Below are 15,570 nucleotides of genomic sequence, written 5' to 3'. Positions count from 1 at the left end.
CAGATGTTCCTCTTCACATTCTGAAGAGATTATTTGTTTTGCTATGTTTTCTTCAAGTTATAAAGCTGAAAACTAAATAACCAGAGGTCCAAATTTATTTTTATAAATAGAGAATTTTTGTCTGAACTTATAATATGAATATAAGTTATAAAGCTTTTCAGTCTGTTGAACACACAAGTTAAATATAAATATTATACTATAATATACCCGTAAAAAAACATTATTAAACAAAGAATAAAAATACATACTATCAAAAAAGAATGACCTGATGATGTTATTTCAATAACAAAGCATGTCGTTCTTTGTTTAAAATAGTGTATATTCTCATTCCTTGTTCAATAATGTGCTTTTTTTTTTCTTTTTTTTTTTTTACAGGTATGTTATAGTGTAATATTTATATTTAACTTGTGTGTTTGACAGACTAAAAAAACTTTTAAGTTACATACATTTAGCTAAGTCGACACTGGAAAGTATGGCTTCATTCTTAACAACTTACGATATGAGGTGTTCTTTTGAACAGAAACAGTTTAAGAAATATTCATAATGAATAAAAGATTGAAATATGCATAGCCAACAGCACATACGAAGTGTACAGCACGAGTGTCATCTTCAGATAGTCTGCTTAATCCATACTGCAAAATCTAATAGATACATTTTTTGCATAATAAGGGTTTTTATGAATCACTCCTTGAGGCAAATTAACTGGTGTCTGTAATAGACTGTCCAGCTACACCGCAGCTAGCCTCAATACTCAGGGGTCATACACGGCACATTTTCTAATGGGATACCCCTTCCTGTGACTTTTGGCCACCAGTGCATTTACCTGTCAGACTGTGGCAAAATTCATGCTATTACCTACAGTACTATCGATGCAAAGAGAGGTAGGTGACTTTCTCCACTGCTTTAAGAAAACTGTCCTTCAAGAATACTGGGAAGTTTGGTGATTTGTATGGCTGCCAATAATATCAAAGTAAATGTTCTATACTTCCAGAAAAAAAAAAAAAAAAAATAGGACTCTCATGTTCCAAGACGATCTACTGTGTTGGGAGAGACAGGAGAGTGGGAAAGAATACCCAAGACATAACTATCGCATGTGTCTACCATAGGAATTGCAATGTAGAGCAAAGGTAGACAAAACTGGTGGCCCAGCAGAACAAAATCAATAGTGATATCATGGTATTTCTTCAGATGAGAACTGTTACATCATCAATCGTGTATACTTTGATCAGTCTTTAGTACTTCAGAGAATAATGAGAAGCAACAATTAACATACCAGAACTAAAAATAAGAGTTTTAGTATCAATTATTTCATGGAGTAAATGACGTGACTAGTGTCTTCTACAAATACAGTTGTTTTTGGGTTTTTTTTTTTTTTCTTTACGTCACACCGACACAGATAGGTCTTATGGCGACAATGGGACAGGAAAGGGCCAGGAATGGGAAGGAAGCGGCTGTGGCCTTAATTAAGGTACAGCCCCAGCATTTGCCTGGTGTGAAAATGGGAAACCACGGAAAACCATTTTCAGGGCTGCCGACAGTGGTATTCGAACCTACTATCTCCCGAATACTGGACACTGGCCGCACTTAAGCGACTGCAGCTATCGAGCTCGGTACAAATACAGTTTGCTGAAAAAGTTTGCCCTACTAACTTTTAACTTACATACAATCATGAAAGATGATTCAATTCTTTGAAACATTTTAAAAGCAGCTTACAAGTCTTCCATGATTAAAGAATACATCTGAAACATGTTGAACATGCAAGATTATTTATGTAATGATGGAAAACAGAAGCCTGGATCAGTAAGTGACAAATGATACAACTTTATCAAGACACTAAGAGAACTGTAACTAAGAATAAGTGGTACTTATTCACTGTACTGAAGTCCAGTTACAAGCTTTACGCAGGTTGAATCATGCAAAAATACACGGTCAGCTGTCTGCTTGAATTATCATTTATTAAAACTGTAGAATGCAACAAGGAAATTCTTTTAACTTTTAGCAACTCACAGGAGAATAAAGACATCAATATTTCACCCACATAACTTCCAGATTTCAGTAAATACAAGAAGAGGAGAACCTGACATGGAAGATCACGGTTACTCATAACACAGTTGAGATTAAACAACTGACCTCTACTAACAAGCTCTCTTTTGCAGCATATCGGACAATCCATTAAACATACTTCGGTCCCAGGACCACAAAATCTATATGGAATTTGGAATGTGGTTGCTTGTAACTTAACGGAATGAATAGTACAACCAATTCTTTCTTCCATTCAATCAATCATTCATTCGTTCATTAAAGATGCAGACAAGAAAAGGGCCCCAGATCACATTGTGGACAATATAACAGCTCCATTATAGCTTAACTTAAGGTGTGAAGTGGCATTAAAAATATAATGGTGCAAGTACAATATTCCACTTCAAACTTATTTTTTCTCTTTTCCCCAAACCTAGTTCCTGTAAGACACATGAATATTTTGTTCAGAACTGTAGAAAACCAAGACCATTTTTTGCTGTATTCCAAGTTGACAAGTCAGAACCATGTTCCATCTCAACTTTACGTATGTAGAAGAAACAGAAATCATATTTTCATTCATTCAAGCAACAAACTGCTGTATAACATAATAGCATTTTAACATAAAGGTATAATGTACATTTAAGGTATGGATAAATATTCGTAATGAAGAGATCTAGCTTAATACTCATTTCACACTTGAAATTTATCAGTGCTTCGTTAAATCTTGCGTGGCCTTTAAAACAGACCTTTCACCATTTATACTTTGAGGTCAAATCTCTGCCAGCAAATGAGGCAAAACAGGAGATCAAATACAATTTACTATTCCTATCTAACTGAGCGAGAAATATCCCATCAAAGAGCACACTTTCAAGCTGCAGTGATCACTCACATTTCATCACCTAATAAGAATAAGCAGAATACACTTCACTACTTGATACCAGATTCAAACAAACAAACAAACAAACAAACGCATCATTTTCAAGTGTTACAACACCCAGCCTCCTCTGTGAACCATGTGAATTTGCCGCAATGGGGTGGCTTGCGTGTCCCAATGAAGCAGATAGCCGAGCAGCAGGTGCAACCATATCGGATGGGTATCTATCAAGACACCACATTAACGAATGGTTCATCGAAAGGGGAGGAGCAGCCTTTTGGTAGTTGCAAGGCGACAATCTGGATGACTGACTGATATGGCCTCGTAATAATGCTCAACATGGCTTAGCTGTGTTGATACTGCTACACAGCTGAAAACAATGGGGGAACTACAGCCATAACTCCCGAGGACATGCAGATCTCTCTGTACGAATGATGTACTGATTATGGCTTCCTCCCGAGTAAAATATTCCGGAGGTAAAACAGTCCCCCATTCGGATCTCCGGGTGGGGACTACATGACAGCGGGCACTCATCAGGAAGAATGATACCGACATTCTACAAGTCGGAGCGAGGAATGTTCGAAGTTTGAATTGTTGTGGTAGGTTAGAGAATCTAAAAAGGGAGATGGATAGACTAAAGTTAGACATAGTTGGTATAAGTGAAGTTGGCAGGAAGAGCAGAATTTTTGGTCAGGCGACTACAGAATTATCAACATAAAATCAAACAGGGAAAAAGCAGGAGTTGGTTTAATAACGAATAAGAAAATAGGGCACCGGGTAAGCTACTATGACCAGCATAGTGATAGTATTATTGTTAAAAGACAGACACCAAACCAATGCCCACTGCAATAGTGCAGGTCTATATGCCTACTAGTTCAGCAGGTCTATATGCCTACTAGTTCAGCAGACGATGATGAAATTGAAAAAACATACGAAGAGATAGAAGACTTAATACAATATGCAAAAGATGACAAGAATCTAATTGTGATGGGAGACTGGAATGCAGTGGTAGGATAAGAAAGAGAAGGTAATACAGTAGGGAATTTGGATTGGGACAAAGGAATGAAAGAGAAAGTTGGGTGGTTGAATTCTACACCGATCACAATTTAGTCCTTGCTAATACTTGGTTCAAACACCACAAACGACGGCTGTATATGTGGACAAGACCTGGAGACACTGGAAGGCAACAAAATGACATCATTATGATTAAGCAGAGATTCAGAAACCAGGTGTTGGATTGCAAAACTTCCCCAGGAGCAGACGTGGACTCTGAACACAACTTGTTGGTCATGAAATACCACCTGAAGTTGAAGAAATTGAAGAAAGGAAGGAAGGCAAGGAGATGGGCTCTAGACAAATTGAAAGAAAAGAGTGTGAGGTATTGTTTGAAGGAACATGTTGCAAAGGACTGAATGGAAAGGCTGAAGGAAACACAATAGACTAAGAATGGACAGTCGTGAAGAATGAGGTCTCTAGGGCTGCTGAAGAAATGTTAGGAAGAAGGAAAGATCAACTAAGAATCAATGGATAACTCAGGAGATACTAGACCTGATTGATGAACGAGCGTATAAGAATACAATAAATGAAGAGGACAGAAAGGATTACAGGCGATTAAAGAATGAAGTGGATGGAAAGTGCAGGACACCTAAGGAAGAATGGCTGAAGGAAAAGTGCAAGGATATTGAGGGTTGTATGGTCCTAGGAAAGGTAGATGCTGCATACAGGAAAATCAAGGAAACCTTTGCAGAAAGGAAAACCAGGTGTATGAATATTAAGAGCTCAGATGGAAAACCACTTCTAGGGAAAGAAGACAAGGCAGAAAGATATCCAAAATAAAATTCTAAATGAATTTAATTGTATAAAGTCCACCTGATTTGTTATGTAGCAGTACCATCAACCAGTAATGAAGAACTGCTGAATGGGAAGCCTCACTTCATATATTCAAACACCAAAATTCCAAAGACTGTGCAGTGTGCAGCAACAGGCAGCAAAAGGGTGGAGGAAGAGAAACAGTGTATTTTTGCAACACCTACACCAAGAAACCTGGACTTCATCCTGGAATTTGCTTCAAGAAGTACCACACCGAGAAGAAATATAAGTAGGAAAGGGGCAAACTGTCTGCTTAACTAGATGTTTATTGCTTACAGTGTGAATCTAGATTGATAAATTAATTCATAATTTTGAGAGTCAGACTTTGTATATTCATTATACCTTCATTGTAAATATACAGCTTTTTTGATGGAAAAAATACAACTAGCACAGGACTACACAAGAAAGGGTTACATGCTCTTATTCAAGAGTATATAAGATTATGTCAAATCCAGCACTTCCCACCCAGAGAGATAACACAGATCTTTGGAGGCAAAGACCAAAATCCCACCACCTGCCTATGAAAACAGCCAAGATGTTGACAAATGTTGGCATCAATCTAACAATGGAATGGAGACAGCAATGGATGCATGTAGTTCCAGTGTGGTCCAGCCTCTTTGATCCAAACCGTGTTCCAGCTAGTTTTGAGTTCCCAAGAGGACCGCGGACATCTCTCAACAGGTTCCGCACTAATTGCGGAAAATACGCCTTCACACTACATCTGTGAGACTCCAGGAACTCTCCAGGATGTGATTGTGGAGCAGAGTTCAAGACCATTTCACACATTGTGAATGAATGCTCTCTTCGTACAGATCACGGTAATCAGGAGGAAACTTTCAAAACCTCATCACCGTGGCTAGAAGACCTGGCCATACAAATTTAGATCTGTGTTTTGCCTCGTCATACCAGGTTTCTTGATAATTTTTTTTTTCTTTTTTTGACAATTGGCTTTACCTTGCACCGAAACAGACAGGTCTTATGGTGACGCTGGGATAGGAAAGGGCTAGGAGTGGGAAGGAAACAGCTGTGGCCTTCATTAAGGTACAGCCCCAGCACTTGCCTGGTGTGAAAATGGGAAACCACAAAAAACCATCTTCAGGGCTGCCAGCAGTGGGGTTCGAACCCACTATCTCCTGAATACTGGATACTGGCCGCACTTAAGCCACTACAGCTATCGAGCTCGGGTTTTATTGCATTTTTGTATACTATGTACTTATTATGCATTTGTTTCAATTTCTGTTTGATCCATGTAATATATGCCATTGGTTAATTTGTTGACTTACACTTTTTATGCCCGGAGCACGAAAATCAAACTTATACAATAAAAATCTTCAAAAAATAAGTTGATTTTTTAACAGTTGATAATTTCTTCTCTTCCCAAAACTTCTTCATTCTAGACTATCTTGCAGCCTGTTCTTCTGCTGATATAACATACAGCTTATGTTTAGATGTTTTAAGTGTATATTTGTTGTTTAGAATCTTCTTCTCTTCTCTATTTTTAATTTGCTCTGTATTAATTTTCAAATCATCCAAATCCACTTGTATTCATTTAAACCAAGTGTTTTTTTGTTTTTGTTTTACTGTACCAAAAGAAATTAAGAAGCTGTTTTAGGAGTCTAAAATTTGGCAAACTGTATATGTGTCCAAAAAATGCAATCCTCAGTTTTCTCAGTGTCAATAATTGATTCACTTTCCTTGTAAATTAATGAATTGGGTAAAAGTCTCCTCTTCTATCCACTTTCTGCCGTTTGTCTGTTATTGCTTAGGTATTTGGTTTGAATAATGTTTCACTTGCATATGTTGCTTATGGTTTGATGATGGAGTTATAATGGCAAGATTTGAAAGAGACTGTTTTTTGTAACTCGGCCATGTCATTTGTTATGCTCATCTCAATTTTAGGGTTCTATTATCTAGGGATGCTTTTTCATTAGCATTCTAAGTGACAATTTCACCAAGATATTTAAATTTATTTACAACTTTAATTTTCTGAATATTATTTAATATAATATGTAGAGTGTCAACTTTAAAGGACGGCATCATTTTTGTTTTCTCAAAAGATATTTTCAACCCAACCTTCACTACTAATCTTCCTAGTTCCTCTGTTTGAAATTTTGCTTCTTCTATACTATTTGCTAATAGCACCAGATCATCAGCAAATGCAAGACAATTTAGTAAAATATTTCTTCCAATCTTAACAGTCGGAGGACATACCTTACTCCAGTCATGCATAATTTATTCCTGCACACAGCTAAACATCAAAGGACATAATCCATTTCCCTGTCAAAGACCAGTACGAATTTCAAATGGTTCAGAGATTTCATTTCTGAACCTAACTTTAGACTTTGTGTTTCTCAGAGAAACCGCAATAAGGTTAACCAAATTCAGTAAGGATATGTAGTAATGATTCACGATGGATAGTATTATAAGCCTTTTGAAAATCAACAAAAGTGATCACTACATTTTTTCTCCCAATGCGTTGATGTTTTATGATCCATTTGAGACTGATAATTTGATCGGGTCAACTTTGTCCTGGACGAAAACAAATTCACTATCAAGCTGGTTATGGATTCTGGAATATAAGATCTTAAGAGAAAATTTTATAGGTGAAATCACAATCTCATATGGTTGATAATAATAATAATAATAATAATAGTGTAATATTTCTGGAAATTATCTTTTGAAGTATGAGTTGCTCTTTCTAGAATGCTCAAGAATTTTTCAAGGAAATATTATGGAAGAAAATAACAAAAAGAAAATTTTAAAAATCCACAGAAAAAGGGAGTAAAATCTGAATGGTACTATATTTACAGTGAGTTTAAATAAAACAGATCTTCTGCTTCACCTTAGGATTTTAGTACCTTTACAGAAAAAGGAAACTATCTGCAATAAATACGCTACCTCATCACTGGTTCTGAGCTCATCAATAAGTTTTATTTCACTGGATCTTCTAATTATCGGGCATGCACAAAATTAATTCCCTTATAATGTGCATTCATTAGTACCATGTAGAATTCCACAATAAGAATATCCTTGTAACTTTTGTACTTTGCAAATAGTTGAGTCTTACTGCCTAGGTTCTGCCTAACTGTATCTTCACAGGCAACTTACAAACTACAAAAAAAATTGTGTAGTACCATACCCAGAGTAGCTGAGGATAAATATATTTCATCTATAACATTTATAATCAATCTAACTATTATACATGAATAAAATAAGTAAAATGATCTTATTCTCAATTCAATTAATTTTTTGAGCTCTAAGTTTGAAATATCACACGCCAAGTGCCTGCTCCTCAAAGTAACGTTGCGTTTAGTTCAACTTACAATTCAAAGCTTTTCCAACGAGGCCAGCCTTCTTACTTTCTTGCAATAACAGAGAGAATATTCAAATACAGCTTATATGCTAGTGGTGGAAGTTGCTTCCTGAGATAGATGTCAAACATACAGGACAAGTCATGTTTAGGGCAATTTTTAACAAATGTTATCATTTAAACTCATTCTAAATGTACAGATGTTTTATTGGTAAAATGAAGATAAACTCAATGCATTAATTAGCTAAGAAGTCTCTAGGATAATGTGTTCCATCCATTTGGAGTTTCTTGTACTCAAGGATATCAGAAATTTGTGTCGGGAAGTGTACATATGATTGAATTGTGTGTGGTACTAGATAAGGGGTGTGTGTGTGTGTGTGTGTGTGTGTGTGTGTGTGTGTGTGTGAGAGAGAGAGAGAGAGAGAGAGAGATATGGTGTTAATTATTGTTTTAAGAGAAAGTACAACTAGGCAACCATCCTCTATATAAGGTATTGGCCAAAGAAAGGCAAAGGTCATGAAGGGCGTGAAAATGAAAGATTCCCTAGGCCTCCATACAGTAATACCGTCGGGGTCGGAAGAGAACAAGAGTTGACCAAGGATAGATGAAAGTGAGGAGCCTGGCACGAGTGGAAACAACACCAGGACTCAGTTAAGGGATCCGTGATCACCAACATGCGCTTCCAAGTTTAGAGCTCCTGGGGCCAGAGAGGGAGGAGGGAGGGAGGGAGGGAGGGAGGGAGAGAGAGAGAATGCATATACTGGTAAACCATCTACAGTATTATAGTCAAATTTTTCAAGGAAGGATGCCATTGAGTAGCTGAATATATGCCTCAACTTACCAGCAAACTTTGGAATATTGAAACCATTTTAAAATTATTTAATGATTATTAGAAGTTGTACTTTTACGATTTTTACCCTGGTTTGTTTTTCCATGCCTAAGTTATCTGAAGCATGTTTCTAATACTTGTGAACATGATGAAGCAGTTTTCATGGGCCATATTAATGCAAATTTAAGCATATTTTAGCATTAAGTCATATTTTGACCAAATAAGATCATACTTTTAGTCATATATATGTAGTATTTAACATTCCACCAGTAATTGCTCTAAACATAATTTCATAATGCTTTGCCAACCTTCACTTGGTGGTAGCAGGATTTACTAGGAATGTAAAGTGCAGTCAAAGACTACAAGTGAAAATTTCTCTGTATATACCTGGAACAGCATGAGCCCATTTAGTTACCAACATTATGATTCATTGTGCATGACAAAGAAGCAATGAGCTACTTTTTTCTCCCTCTCTCCCTCCTTTTCAATAGCCAATGTTCAGTTTCCTTGTTCTGCGGAGTGGTGAAAATGAATTTCAACCACGTACTATCTATGCCCCTGTACATTACTGTCACCTTTTGTTTATGTTAATGAATAGGTCAGTGTAGTTTCAAGGTACCTAAAGTTAAGTGCTTTGATAGCGGAATGTTTCAAGGCTTTGATAAAGATTTTGGTGAAAAGTATTTTAGTACCTATTGGCATCTCACCTCCAGACAGGCCTGGTGCAGGTCTTTCGAGTAGACAACATATACGCGACCTGCATATCTGTGAAGATGGTGACATACCTCAGATGAATTCTATTGATGAAGATGACACAAACACCCAGCTCCCGAGCCAGGGGAATTAACCAACAAAAGTTAAAATCCCCGGCTTGGCCAGGAACTGAACCCAGGATCCCTTGGACCAAAGGTCAGCATGCTCATTTTTTTACTATGGAGCTGGACATTTTTGTACTGATTGGTAGACAGTAGAAGCTTGATTTAAAGTGGTTGACAGGGGACATGCTTTAACCCACATTATAGCTTAACCGTGGTAAATGTAAAAATGACCCATAGGTAGATGTTTAAAAGTGTTTTTATTTTTTTAATGATTTGTTGATTTAAAATTCATCAGGTGCTGTTTTGAGTTTTTATTATTTTAAAAACATTAAAATTTGGAAAGTAATCTGGTTTATGCAATAAATGCATTTGAAGATGTATAAAATTAAATATAAAGTTAAAAAAAAAAAAAAAAAAGCAGGTAAACCATTAAACGTGCCTATGGAAGAATGAGAAAACACTTATAAGGAAGATGCATGTTTATTTTACATTCACCTCCAAGCTGAATCTCAAAACACATTTTAAATGAATACAAGTTATCTTTTTCAGTGTCTCAGTATTTGCAGCTGTCAATCGTCGCCTCCTATCACTTACTATGAGACTATTTTAATGACCTACCTTTCAGAATCCACGTTTGAACATGGATACCACACACATTTTAATGGCAGCAGTTGCATTGTCTCAGTGAGCAAGCCTTAATCCTATGAGGATCTCTGGAACATTCATATTACCTTCTTGACACAGTTCGTTCTAGATGGCAGTCAGGTAAACGCTGTGGGCATCTAAAAACTGTTGAGATTCCATCCTCTTAAGAAGGGGGCATTCTTCTTAAACTGGAGCAGTTCTGTAGGAGATACGTTCTTAGGTGCATGCCGAGGATCAAACAATGATCCAATGGCTTCTACAATCCCTGACTGGATCCATGGTCCTTAAAAATCCTGACTTTAACTAGAGCTGACTGGGCAACACGCATGCTTGGACTTAACCACTATCTGCATCTTTTGATGAAACTGTCCCGAGTTCTGGACGATCATCTGGTTGAATACTCCACCATCGCCTAATAGCTTGAGCTTTACCTCAAGGTCATCTAGCTTCGCAGCGAGTTCATGAATTGTTGGGTACTTAGATCCCTCCAAGAAATCAAGCAAGCCCATAAGAGAGGCACCAACAACAGAAACATACACTGCTTGTAATTTCATAATTTGTATTGTTGAAGTCGATGCTTGTTGGAAAAATTTTACCCCGAAATTTGAATCTCCCAGTGTTTTGAAAAATGTTACCAGATCTTCCACATGTGGCCATATACACTGCAGCCTTAAACCAGGAATTCCATCTTGTACACACAGGTATTGGGAAAGCTACAATTTCATCCTCTTGTTCTGTGTTTTCATATTTCTCTCTTACAAATGCAGTGTAGGTGCCTTTTCTTTTAAAAGAGACACTCTTTGTCTTTACTAGAGACATATTCAATTCATCCAGCTTGTTTTCAAATATGCAGCTAACAAGGTTGACTTTATGAGCCCACAGTTGTAGAAGAGTAGTTACTGTACACATTTTGTCATGCAAATTGGATTCCAACAAAATGAATTCAAAGTGTCGAATATACCATTGGCAGAATTTGCGCTATTGGCAGGATCTAGAACAACAGAGGCAGTCAGATGAGTGTTCATTTCAGTTGATGGTACTGATGGACAAAGTAGGATGAGATGAATTACACTCCAGCATGTGTGTGTTTGAAAGTTAAACCTAACTTTGCAATGTACAGTAACAAACACTGTTATCACAAGGCTGACTGTAGTCACACGCCAGTATAAAGTTGGAACCATAATAACCATAACAATAATTTATCATTTTCATAATTCCCGTGTTGATTTCCCAATTTCAGCAGCTTTAATTTTAAATTAGGATACCTCCACCTAATGAACGCTTTTAAAATTTGTGTAGAATTTTATTCTATCTCATTTTTACATTTGTACCAGTTTCGGTGTCTTACCAAGACCGTCCTCAACTACAATGAAGACGAAATAATACAGAGCTTATCATTTATATAATTTATAGTGATGCATAGGTTTCAAGGGAGTGTGTTCTTCAGAAATAACAAGTAAAGTTTGGTGGCATCATTTTCCATTGCTGCTTTCTTCTGACTTGACTACTTCATCAAGACGAAACAACAAATTCAATGGCTCCCACTGTTCTAATACCATGTTTATAGAATCAGTGAGAGATAACCATCTTGTGCTGACATGTTTCAAGATTTTGTGGCTTTTGACCTCAGGTCTACTCATTTCCTGATACATCTTCAATTGTTTTTGTTCTGGAACTTCTTTCAAGAAATATAAGTCTACTACAATGTCTCCACATTTTCACTTGCTTCCAATGTTTTAGTAGGCTTCTGGGCAGCTAAGTGAAGTAGGTGAGAGATACAGCTGTTTACATTTGTACCAGTTTCGGTTTTTTACCAAGACCATCTTCAACTACAATGAAGACGAAATCTAAAAGGTTAGGATTGTAAATTTATAATACAGAGCTCTTATTATTTACATAATTTATAGTGATGCATAGTTGTTAAGGTTTCAAGGGAGTGTGTTCTTCAGAAATAACAAGTAAAACTACACACTCTTAAATTTACCCGCCATTATATTTGCATAATGATAAACAGCTTTCCCATTTCAGCATCTTGATCTTAATTTCTCTATCCAGCACCTAAAACATTCCTTCTGCAGTATTATAATCACATTCCACCAAAGCAAGCAGTAGAATAACAATCTATTCTTTCTTCTCACAAAAAATAAGTAATCACCAATGGATACAATTTGCAGTCTATGTTATCTTACTACCACGAGTAAGGCGCATTTTGAAGAATTGATTCTTTCATATACTATTGACTCAGCCATGCTTCTCGCTATTGCAGTTGTATTGGTTCTGCCACTTCCATACTTTTTAGAAGTTTTCAAGTCTGGGAAACACAGCCTTTAATAATGGTCTAGCATGGTCTGCTATAGATAACGGAAGGTCATGCTCAACCAAAAAAACTTATGAAATAACTCTAGGCATGGAAACTCTTCCATATATTGCTTTCGGTAATGTTGATTCACCACAAATCATTCGTGCCCATTGTCACTCGACTGCTCATTGCTGTTGCGTCTAAACATCTTGTAACACAGAAATAGGCTTGCACTATGCAACATCACAACATCACTTAGTAATACTTTGTGTTTTGTAACAAAAGCAGGCAACTCATTACTAAACCAGATATAAGAAAACAAGAATTGAACATATATTCAGGGAATGCATTTGGCAAAGATGTTACACTCACGTTCAAAGATTGCGAACAAATGTTCCAATCTTGTAATTTTTTCATGAACTATCTTTTAACTGCGAGTCTCCTACACGACGTACTGTATGAAACTTAAGTTTTTCCAATTCCAATTTTTCGATGTATTGAGGTTATGTACGGAGTTATCTTCATTCTCACTATCACTTTCACGATCGGAGTCACAGTTCTCAGACGCACTATCACCACTAAAACTACTATCAGATAATTCTGAGTTATCTTCATCACCACTATCAAGAAGAAATTGCAGAATTCTTTCCTCTTCCTCCTCGTGATGTTTACACGACCTCTTCCTCCGTAGCATTCATTTCATGAACAAGATGACCAACTCTAGAAGCAAATACTTTGACAAAATGGCCTTTGAATAATAACATTGGCATGTAAACATGCTAGCACTATCTAGGAATGTAAATCTAAAGTACAACTTCACAATTGTAAGAAATCGATAGTCAGACAGGCGTATTTCCGACGGCAGTAATGTTCTGAAAGGCAATGTGTGTGCAGTTGTTGGGGAGCTAAATACTCTAGTCAGGAGGCGTCTGGGTGATAATGTTACAGAATATGACGTTACGAGTCAGTTCCTTACTGACACTATTTAGGAGGGAATTTGCAAGGAAACCAATGCCTATGCAAATAAAATCATTGATTCTATTGAAAACAATACAATGAAAAAGAAACTGTATGAAAAAGCTCAATGGTTTCCAGTCACTGCAGATGAGCTAAAAGCATACTTTGCTCTTTGTATATTGATGTCACAGTCAAAGAAATCAACACAGCAAAGTTATTGGTCTAAACCAAGGGTTGTGGAGTATCCTATATTTGGAGAAAGAATGCCCTACAGAAGATTTGCAGCAATATCAAGATATCTACACTTTGCCAGATATTCACAAGAAACAGAAAGGGATAAATTGAGAAAACTAAGACCAATAATTGACCTTCTCTTGGACAGATTTCAGAAAGTTTACACTCCTGGTGAAAAAGTAGTTATTGATGAAAGCCTCATGAAGTTCTGAGGTAGATTAGGTTATGTCCAGTGCAATCCTTCAAAAAGGGCACGATCTGGACTGAAAATCTACAAAGTATGTGAGCCTAAGGGTGCATATTGTTGGAACTTCAAGATTTATACAGGAAGAGAAAACCATGATGTGGGTGAGGCAGGGGATGGAATCCAGCTGCTAACAAGTGAAAAGATAATGCTTGAACTCTGCGAAGAATTACTTGGTGTTTGGAGAACAATATACATGGACAATCGGTATACTTCTCCTACATTATTCAGGCTATTGTTGGAATGGGACACGAATGCAATTGGAACAGTGCGACCAAACAGAAAGTTTATCCCATCTATCTTCAAGTCCACAAGTTTGAAGAAAGGTGAACTCGCATTCGCCTCCTCCAATGGTATCTTAGCTATAAAATGGATCGACAAGAAGACTCTTGCACATGATGTCAACAGTACATGTCACACCACACTTCGTAGAGGTTGAAAAGAAGTATGGCAAAGGTAGAGAGGAACTAAAGCCAAACATCATAGTGGACTACAATTCAGGAAAGATTGACATGGACTCGCATGACCAGTGCTTAGCATTTTACCCCCTTATGCGCAGGTATATAAAAGGGTAAAAGAAATTGTACTTCTACTTGCTGGATGTGACATTGCTGAATTCTAGCTACATTCATGACATGCTGAGCAAGAGGAAAAAGAGAATGAGCTTCTCATCATTCCGAGTCAACGTTGCAGAGCAAATTTGGAAGATGTCACCCTTCCTGATTACGCCACTAGAGGACGTCCATATCAAGGTAGCACACCAATGAGACTACAGGGAAGGCACTGGGGTCATTTTCCTGAAAAGATTGATTCTACAGCAAGTATTTCAGCACCAACAAGGAGATGTAAAGTCTGTTTTGAGCGTGGAATCCGGAAGGGCGTGGAATCCGGAAGGAATCTTGCTTTGAGTGCAACAAATGCAAAGTTGCCCTCCACAGGGATGGATATTTCAAGATGTACCATACATTAAAAGACTTTACTTAAATGTAGTAAGTTAAACTCTAACATAAAATGTTGTTAGTTTGATGCAGTATGCTTTTGTAACCATTTCAGCATCCATAATATAAAATGTAGAAAAAATAATTACATTCCAAGGTACATTTTTCAAGGAAAATAATTGCATGGCAATGGGTTAATGTGACAAAAATTATTTTTAAGAGTATATTTTCTATTAAGGGCACATCATTTCTTTGAGGCGGATGGTGAACTGTACTGTCTTCTGAATTAATGTATGTACGTTTTAAATGTTATTGCTTGTATTGGATTACCATTGTTTATTTCACAGTCATATTGCATTCCTGGAGTGACGCTGTTCCCTTCAAAATTTCAGCCAATGGTGTTGTATCTTTACATCTGCGAAGATGGTAAATGTCATGCAGTTCTTGTAAACATATACACTAAGACTGAATTGGAGGGTCGTTGGCTTTCAGAATTAACACACTTTTTGCCTCTAACAAGTTATAGTATGTAAC

At 36.9% G+C, this 15,570-nt stretch overlaps 1 protein-coding gene across 1 annotated transcript in view; it reads right to left on the bottom strand.

Annotated features, from left to right (window-relative positions):
- Cul3 (cullin 3) overlaps nt 1-15,570 on the bottom strand; it is a 332,171-nt gene that overhangs the window by 159,442 nt on the left and 157,159 nt on the right. The window lies entirely within an intron of this gene.

This window comes from Anabrus simplex, chromosome 7, assembly GCF_040414725.1.
Source record: "Anabrus simplex isolate iqAnaSimp1 chromosome 7, ASM4041472v1, whole genome shotgun sequence".
Lineage (NCBI taxonomy): Eukaryota > Metazoa > Arthropoda > Insecta > Orthoptera > Tettigoniidae > Anabrus > Anabrus simplex.
The sequence above is the reverse complement of the archived record's forward strand: the minus strand, read 5'-3'. Positions and strand labels throughout refer to the sequence as shown.